Genomic DNA, 8,422 nt, shown 5'->3' on the forward strand with positions numbered 1-8,422 from the left:
TTCCCCTGTCCAATCCAGACCTCACCATGTTCACAGATAGGAGTTGCTTTATGGAACTGTATATGCTGTGGTGACTTTACATGATACCATAGAGGCACAATCTTTGCTCCCAGGCACAAGCTCACAACTAGCTGAATATATAGACCTAAGGAGAGCACTTAAAATAGGGAAACAACGGAGAATTAATATTTACACTGACTCTAAATACGCCTACCTAATCCTGCATGCACATGAAGCAATTTGGAAGGAAAGGATTTCAAACAACTGGGGGAACATCCATAAAGAAGTATGAACAAATCTTAAAACTTCTAGAAGCTGTTCATTTACCCAAAGAGGTTGCAGTAATTCACTATCAAGGACATCAAAAAGGGATAGATGAAATAGCAGAAGGAAACAGACTAACAGATCCATAAGCCAAAGAGGCTGCTAAGGGAAGTTTACAGATGACAACCTTAGCCCCTTTGATATGGACAGGCCCTCCCCCAGAGATAAGACCTCAATACACCCAGGAGGAAACAAACAAGGCTCTATCTAAAGGAGGTATTCTTTTACCCTCTGGGTGGATTCAAATGCAAATGGAAGATGACAAACCTTATTTACCTGCTTATTCCCAGTGGAAGATTTGAAGGGTTAGGGTTATATTTCAAAGACCATCCACCAAATAGTCAAAGCCTGTGAAACATGCCAAAGAAATAATCTGCTTGATTCTGCCAAGAAGCCTCCAAGATTACAAAGGATGGAACAGTTCAAGTCAAGGCATTATTACAGGAAATAATCCCACAATTTGGGTTGCCTCACAGTCTGAACAATTTCTTAGCTCCTGGTTCTCTGGTACCTCCTGGTGGAAAACATTGTTGTCATCATACTCGTTGGCATATTCCTATGCTGTGGCATTTATTAATCTAATTTAAGTACTAATAACTGCTTGTTTCTCTTATAGACCACCCATCACTCAAATGGCCCTCCAGCCTCAATCGTACTTCTATCATGGACCATTCGATAGACCAAATTTTTAAAAAAGGGAACTCCAAAACTGCTTGCTCCACACTGCTACCCATCTCCCACCTTTTGGTCTATCCACCTGCATTCTATCACTGCAGGATAAAGGGAAACAAAGGACAGAAATGTGGGAAGTCCTTAGCTATAAAAAAGGGATGCCTTTCCATGGATTCCACCTTTCCATCTTGTCGGGTCCCCTTCTTCCTGCAGGGAGAAGTCTTCTCTGCTGTCCTTTAATAAAGCCTTCCACTTTCCACTCTACACTTGCCTCAGTGTGCTTCTCTGTTATACTTCAGCATTCATGGAAGCAAAGACTCCTTACCAACTCCTTACCAGTAAACAGCGGTAACAAAAGGACAGATAATTATGTTTTTATCACACATAATAAAATGGTATAGATTAATGTGAGTTTCACAGATTTTTTCTTATTTCCAAAGTTGAGGCACAGATTTTTGTATGTCAATCATATTTGTCAATAATATAGCTCAGTGGTAGAGTGTCCCTGGGTTCAATACCCAGTACCACCAAAAAAAGTTACATTTATTGATAACCCAAAATATGTAGGATATTATATGGGGCCTTATGTACATTTTATCAATTAAATCTTCAAACAATTCTATGAGGTGATTAAGATTTCAATTCTGTAAACAAGGTACTGAGGATCAGAAAGTTAAGTGATTTGCCTAAGATTACAGCACTACTATTTGTCAAAGCCTAATTTTATTTCTGAATTTTGAAAAATAGAAACTTTCTTATAAAACCTAAAAAAAATAGAAAATTCCTTGCAAAACCCAGTTATTACTCAATAGACTCCAGAAATAATTTAACATGTCCTATAAAGCTGGTCAGAGTAGATTATGGACAGGATAATTTTTTTAATAGTAAAAGGGGACAAGATTAATCATTACCATGCTTGAAAAAAAATCCAGCAGAAAGCATGGGTTGCTATCCAGAGCTTAAAAACTGAGAGAATGAAATACATCATTGTTTTCACCAATAGTTACTCAGAGTTACAGGTAAACCAAAATTAATTCCTATTCTGTGTGTTTTCCCTTTCCCCACAGACCTTCCAAGTCTCTAATGACCCCTATTCCATCCTGTTCTTCCATGAGATTAACAATTAGTTTCCAAAAATGAATAAGAATATGTGGTGTTTATCTTCCTGTGTCTGGCTTATTTCACTAATGACTATGATCTAAACCCATCCATATAACAAGATTTCATTCTTCTTGTGGTTGAATAATATTCCATTGTATATATATGCCAAATTTCCTTGAAAATAAACATTGCTGCACATTTATAATCAGCTAAGGTCATGAAAGAAAATTATAGAACAATTTTTAACTGTCACTTTTCTTATTCACTCCTTTAAAATGTCTAAATTCTGTTAATTTTTGTCAACATGGGAGGAATTGGAGATCACCATGATAAGTGCTGTAAGCCAGTCACAAAAAGCCAAATATTGGAATATCTGACTCACCTGTGAAATCAAAATACCTTGATCATTTTGAAATCAAGTAGATAGTGATTGCCAGAGGTTGCAGAGAGAGTAAGGGGTGAGTAGGGCAGGGAAAGGGTAAACAGTGGTGCTGAGGGCCATTACCAAGTAGGAATGACGCATCGAAATTTCCTTGCCAAGCATACCCCATGCTGCTTAGAGGACATTCGATGGGACATTGCATGCATGCTTTAATAAGGTGACCTTGCTCAAGGACCAAGGCAGATCCGGGTTTAGAGCTGATCAAGTTTGAGGAAGTAACCGGCTCCTTGAGTTTAAGGCGTTGCCAGTTTAAGATAATGGGTTTTAGGGAAGTTGGAAGTTGAAGATTATTGCTGGGATTAGGGTGTTCCTGCTGCTTGTTCCCGTTGAGTTCTCGTGAGATTAAAATGGGATTTGGAGATAGCCTCGTGGAGTAGGTGAATTGTGCAGGCAGACGGCAGAACGTGTTTGCCCCTGGACCTGTGTGGAGGCGGTGTGAGAGCTGGAATAAAGAATTGCTGTTTGAACCTACAAAGCTGTGAGTGCCTCGTGATTCTGGTGCCAAGCCGAGACATTGGCCTTTGGCACAGTGGATACTAAATTGAAGTTAGATGGAAGAACAAGTTCTTGTGTGCTATTGCACACTAGGGTGAACACAGAAAATGATGAAGGAATATTAGAGAAGATAGGTGTATTTAACCTGATATAAACATTACACAGTGTGTATGTGTGTGTGTGTGTGTGTGTGTGTGTGTGTGTGTGTATAAACATCACATGGTACCCTGTTAATGTGTAGATTTGGTATTTGTCTTTGTGTGTGTGGTGCTGAGGATTGAACCCAGGGCCTTTTGCATGCAAGGCTGGAACTCTACCACTGAGCTGTGTCCAACCCTAATGTGTAGATTTGGGATGTTATGCATCAAAGAAAACTTATTTCAATCTAAAATGACAAAAAAAAAAAAAGAAAAAAAATGAGGGAATGAAACTATGTTGTGCTTGGCTGATGCAGTGTCTAATGTTTTTTTTAAAAAAAGGACTTTCAATTCTTATTTTAAGATTCCACATAAAAATTCATATTTCTGATTTTAAGAAATTAGAAGAGTTGGCAACACTAGATCTTATTCCCATCTGACAATCAGATTATCTCTTTCTCCCTGTGCTTTATATTCTCCATTTTTTCTTGTTTAGATTACTTGTCTATAGCCTGAGTCTTCACCCTTACAAATAAATCTCAGGTCTACCAGTTGTTGTTTTTTTTTTTTTTTTTTTTTTTTTGCTTTAGAAACAAACAATTTGGAAACAATTAACTTAAATAAATTTCTCATATCTGTAGAAAGGGATTATTTCATCTCCCTGAAAATCTGAGGATTAAATTAGATTAGATATGCAACATACTTAAGAGGATGCCTGAAGGGCTGGGGATGTGGCTCAAGCGGTAGCGCGCTCGCCTGGCATGCGTGCAGCCCGAGTTCGATCCTCAGCACCACATACAAACAAAGATGTGTATGCCGAAAACTAAAAAATAAATATTAAAAATCTCTCTCTCTTTTTTTTTTTTTAAAAAAAGGCTCAAGGTGATTTCTCCTGCTCAGGAAATATCATTTCCCTGTCCTATGTTCCTCCACAGACTTGAGAAACAATTTAGCTGTTTCAGGTGTGAAAATCAAAATCACAATCTTAACTGTCAGTAGCTGTGCAATGAGGCAAGTTATGTCATATCTCCGAAATTCTGACCCTTCATATGTAAAATAATGATAATATCAAGTTCTTAGGAGATAATGCAAATAAAACCCTCAGTCAGAAGGAGCAGCTAATGTTAAAATGTAATTTGGTCTCCCTAATTAGTCTTTCCTGAAGAAAGACTAACATCATGATTTTCCACACTGAAAACATAATAAAACCATTTATTTTTTTTTCAAAACAGCAGTCTTGCTATGTTACTTAATCTGGGCTCAAACTCAAGATAGCTCTGAGATTACACTGCATCTGGCTCATTTGAGAAATTTAAAAAATATTTTCAATGATCATGTTGTACTTCAGACAAATTAAATCAGAATTTCTTGTCATGGGGCCCAGAAATGGGACTCCTGGATGAATCTAATGTACATCTACAATTAAGAACTACTGGCATAGGTTGTAGACATAAAATCTGGTGAACAAAATGTATATTTTCAACTTCTGTCTTGAAGGAAGCAATCATCACCACAGAAGGAGATGGCAATGTGAGATAATTGAGGTTGCCTCATTCCCAAACCACTAGAAGAATTTAGGAGTGCAGCAGGCTGAGCTGCTGTGGTTACAGGCTTGTGCCACTATGCTCAGTTATGGTGAGGCTTTTTTGGGGGGAGGGGGTATTGGGGATTGAACCCAGGGGCAGTTAACCACTGAACCAAATCCCCAGCCCAGATGAGGCTGTTTTAACCACCCCAGTGCCACTGATCTCAACCAACTCTGACAAACATCCCAGATGAACATACAATCTAAATTCCAAACTGTGCTTTTATGCAAAATCAACTTCAAACTAGTCTTACACAATTATAGAATCTTAAAACAATGTATTTGCTATACGAACATATCTCCAAGACAAATCTATTTTCCCTCCAGAAACAAGTGTCATTCCTAAGTGCTTCTGATGTAGAAATCCTGTGGTTACTATTGATTAAGTATCTTTTCAGTTTCCAACAAAATTTTATTTTTTCATTGATGTCATTTTGAACCAGAAAACCAATATTTTCTTAACAATTCACAAAAGTCAATGTATAAAAACAAATAGAGACAGAACAATATGGGATGATTGAAAGCATGGGCTCTGAAATGAAGACTTCTTGGACTTGAGTCACTAACCATGCCCTTCTTAACTTTGTAATCACAACAAAATTTGCTAAAACTCAGTCTCATTATCTGGTAAAATGGAGATCTACAACATAGATTTGAAGTGAAGTAATATCTAAGTGCCTGGAACATAATATATTAGATAACAAGCAAAGTTGAGATGTAAGAGATGAGCCATGTGCAAGCTTATTTACTTGAGGTTTGTTGTACACCAACCTTTCATGCATGTGATTATATTTCTTTAAGAAAATAACCAATTATTACTTGTTACAGGTATTTAGGATCACTTGCAAATAATCAAAATCATAAATATTAAATCCATGAAGGGCAAACCTCTGCTATATTTGCTCCCTCCTCTTTCTGAGTGTTTCTGAGTTACTTGTACTTTAACACCCTTCGCATGTATTTGTCACTTATAAAAACCACTTTTTCTTCAAACTGTATCTAGCTTTGTTAAAGATACTTTTCACAAACAATCAAAATATGAACAATCATTAATATTATGCAACAATTTTAATATCCCTTCTTCAATGGACTATGAAAATCAGAAAACTACTAGACAACCCAATGAAGCCTTCATTTGATACTCCAACTAGTAAAAAAATTAGAGTAAGGGCTGACATATCACCTTTAGCATGTTGACAAGTTTCGGTGAGCTAACCCTGATTATTGGGAAATTAAATGAAGATGGCAGAATTATAAATCTGGAGATCCACATCTAGGAAAGGAATTACTGCTCTTTTGAGAGATACCACCTCAATGATGTGACTGATGTCAAATTGCCTGACATTTTGGTAACTGATTTGGAGGTCAGGACCTAACTGATCTCTGATTTCAAGGGAATTAAGTCTATACTGAAGGCAGGGAAGGACAGAAAAACATAGAAATAAATTTTAGTTTTTCCTTACCACAAAGTCTTTGTGCCAATGTAGCTGTGTTAGTATTTCATCACTGTGACAAAATACCTGACAAGAACAAACTAGAGAAGAAAGATCTTTTTTGAATTACAGTTTCAGAGGATATAGACCATGGTCAGCTGACTGCATTACTCTGGGCCTAAAGTGAGGCACAATATCACAGCAGAAAGATGTGGCAAAGGGGCTGGGGATGTGGCTCAAGCGGTAGCATGCTCGCCTGGCATGCACGGGGCTCTGGGTTTGATCCTCAGCACCACATACAAGTAAAATAAAGATGTTGTGTCCACCGAAAACTGAAATATATATATATTTCTCTCTCTCTAAGAAGAAAAGAAAAAAAAAGAAAGATGTGGCAAAGAAAAGCTGAAAGTGGTTCAGCTCACTGCAGCCAGAACAGCGGGGGTTGGGGAGGGGTGCAGAGAGAAGATAAACTCTTACAGGGCATGTGCCCAGTGACCTACTTCCTTCAACTCAGTCCCATCTCCCAGTTGTCCATCCGGATATCAATTATCCATTAATTCACTCATGAATTTTGATCCCTAATTATCCCCAAATCCCCTAAAAATATGAGAAATATGTGTATGGGTAGAGGAGTTGGATTAGGGATCATGCTTCCAACACATGAGTTTAGGGGGAACATTCCAGATTCAAACCATAACAGTAGCTATGTGTGTCAACATCCGGGAATTCCTTCCTTCTGGGAACTGAAGTCTATCAAAACTAGAAGAAAAGCTGGTGGCTGGTGCATGCTTGTAATCCCAGCTACTATGGAGAATGAGGCAGGAGAATCACAAATTCAAGGCCAGACTGGACAACTTAGTGAGACTCTGTCTCAAAATGCAAAATAAAATGGAATGGAGGAGCTGGGGATTTAGCTCAGTTGGTAGAGTGCTTGTGTCATGTGGATAAGGCCCTGGGTTCAATCCCCAGCACCACAAAAAAAAATAATAATAATAGATATACAGGATCCCCAAATATTTTTTTTAATGAAATGAAGTGGAGGAGGCCCAGGTAGCTAGCTGAGATGCTGCGGCTGTTCGGTGGGGAGTCTAGGCCCAGGAGCTGCCCAAAGCTCAGAACCGGAGAAATGCCAAAACAAATGGAAAGACATGGGGTTCCAGAGCAGTTGTCACTGACATGGTAGCTTCTGCCACCACTGCTTCAACTACCACCATCTCCACAGCCTCCACCCCAGTATGGGGCCTTAAAAGGCCCCAGGCCTAGGCACAGCCTACAGAGTCCTAAGTGGTGCCCTGAGTAAAATGAGCGCCCTCTCCACAGTAGTTTACAAATTAAAATGGAGGAAATTTCATCAGCTAACCTGGATACTAACAAGCTAGAGGTCATTGCTCAGGAGATATATGTAGATCTGATAGAGGCTTCTTTTTTGGTATTCTGCTTTCAGGTGCACTGGTCAGTCAAGTGTGGCTACTTCTACCTGAAGTTGAAAGAGATTAGTAGCATGAAGGGTTTGGGCTCTCAACAGCGGAAGAGCATGCCACCTCCTGCTTTGCTCCCTTCCTGGAGAATCTGGGAATGGACCTGATCAGCAGCTGCAACCTGAGAGAGTCTGAGAGTGACCAGGACAATAATATAGACTGGTCTAGTGGCTTGGAGGAGTAAGTAAAAAAAAAATCATACAAAAGTCTCAGTTCCCTTTGAAGGTCCTAGCATTTTAAACTCTAAAGTGTAGAATTTGGAAATTTAGATCCTTGGGTCCCTGGGATCAACACTGAATCCCTGGGCAGAAGAAGGTGCAAACCTGGGCACCATGCAATGTGTGTTGATCCCCAAACACATCTGGATGTACACAAGATCCCTGTATTGCCCTCAGTTGCAGGTGAGCAATTGTTGGCCCAGAATATAAAATCCTTTTGTTCCTCAAGACTGTCTTATCTGCTTGATGTCAAGGGTTTCCTGGATACCTCACACATTATTGATGGTCAGGCCATAATCAGTGGGACTGCTCATCTGATGTCTGACCCTCTGATTTGGGCTTCTCTGATGCAAATGAAATGAGATATAGATACTAACATTATCAGAATGGACAACCAAGAAAAAGAATCCCAGTTGAATTTGGTAAGGAAGCTCTGTGGCCTTGGCTATGTAATGCCAGATTCGTGGGACCCCAATAGACCTCCAGGAGCTGAATCCGATGCAATCACACAAGAATCTTTATTGCAAGCTTGAGCCT

The 8,422-nt window shown here is 39.1% G+C and overlaps 1 pseudogene; it reads left to right on the top strand.

Annotated features, from left to right (window-relative positions):
• The first annotated feature begins 7,525 nt into the window (after positions 1 to 7,525).
• LOC101956048 (ataxin-7-like protein 3B) lies at positions 7,526 to 8,113 on the top strand (annotated as a pseudogene).
• The last annotated feature ends 309 nt before the right edge of the window (positions 8,114 to 8,422 follow it).

Source organism: Ictidomys tridecemlineatus, chromosome X (genome assembly GCF_052094955.1).
Source record: "Ictidomys tridecemlineatus isolate mIctTri1 chromosome X, mIctTri1.hap1, whole genome shotgun sequence".
NCBI lineage: Eukaryota > Metazoa > Chordata > Mammalia > Rodentia > Sciuridae > Ictidomys > Ictidomys tridecemlineatus.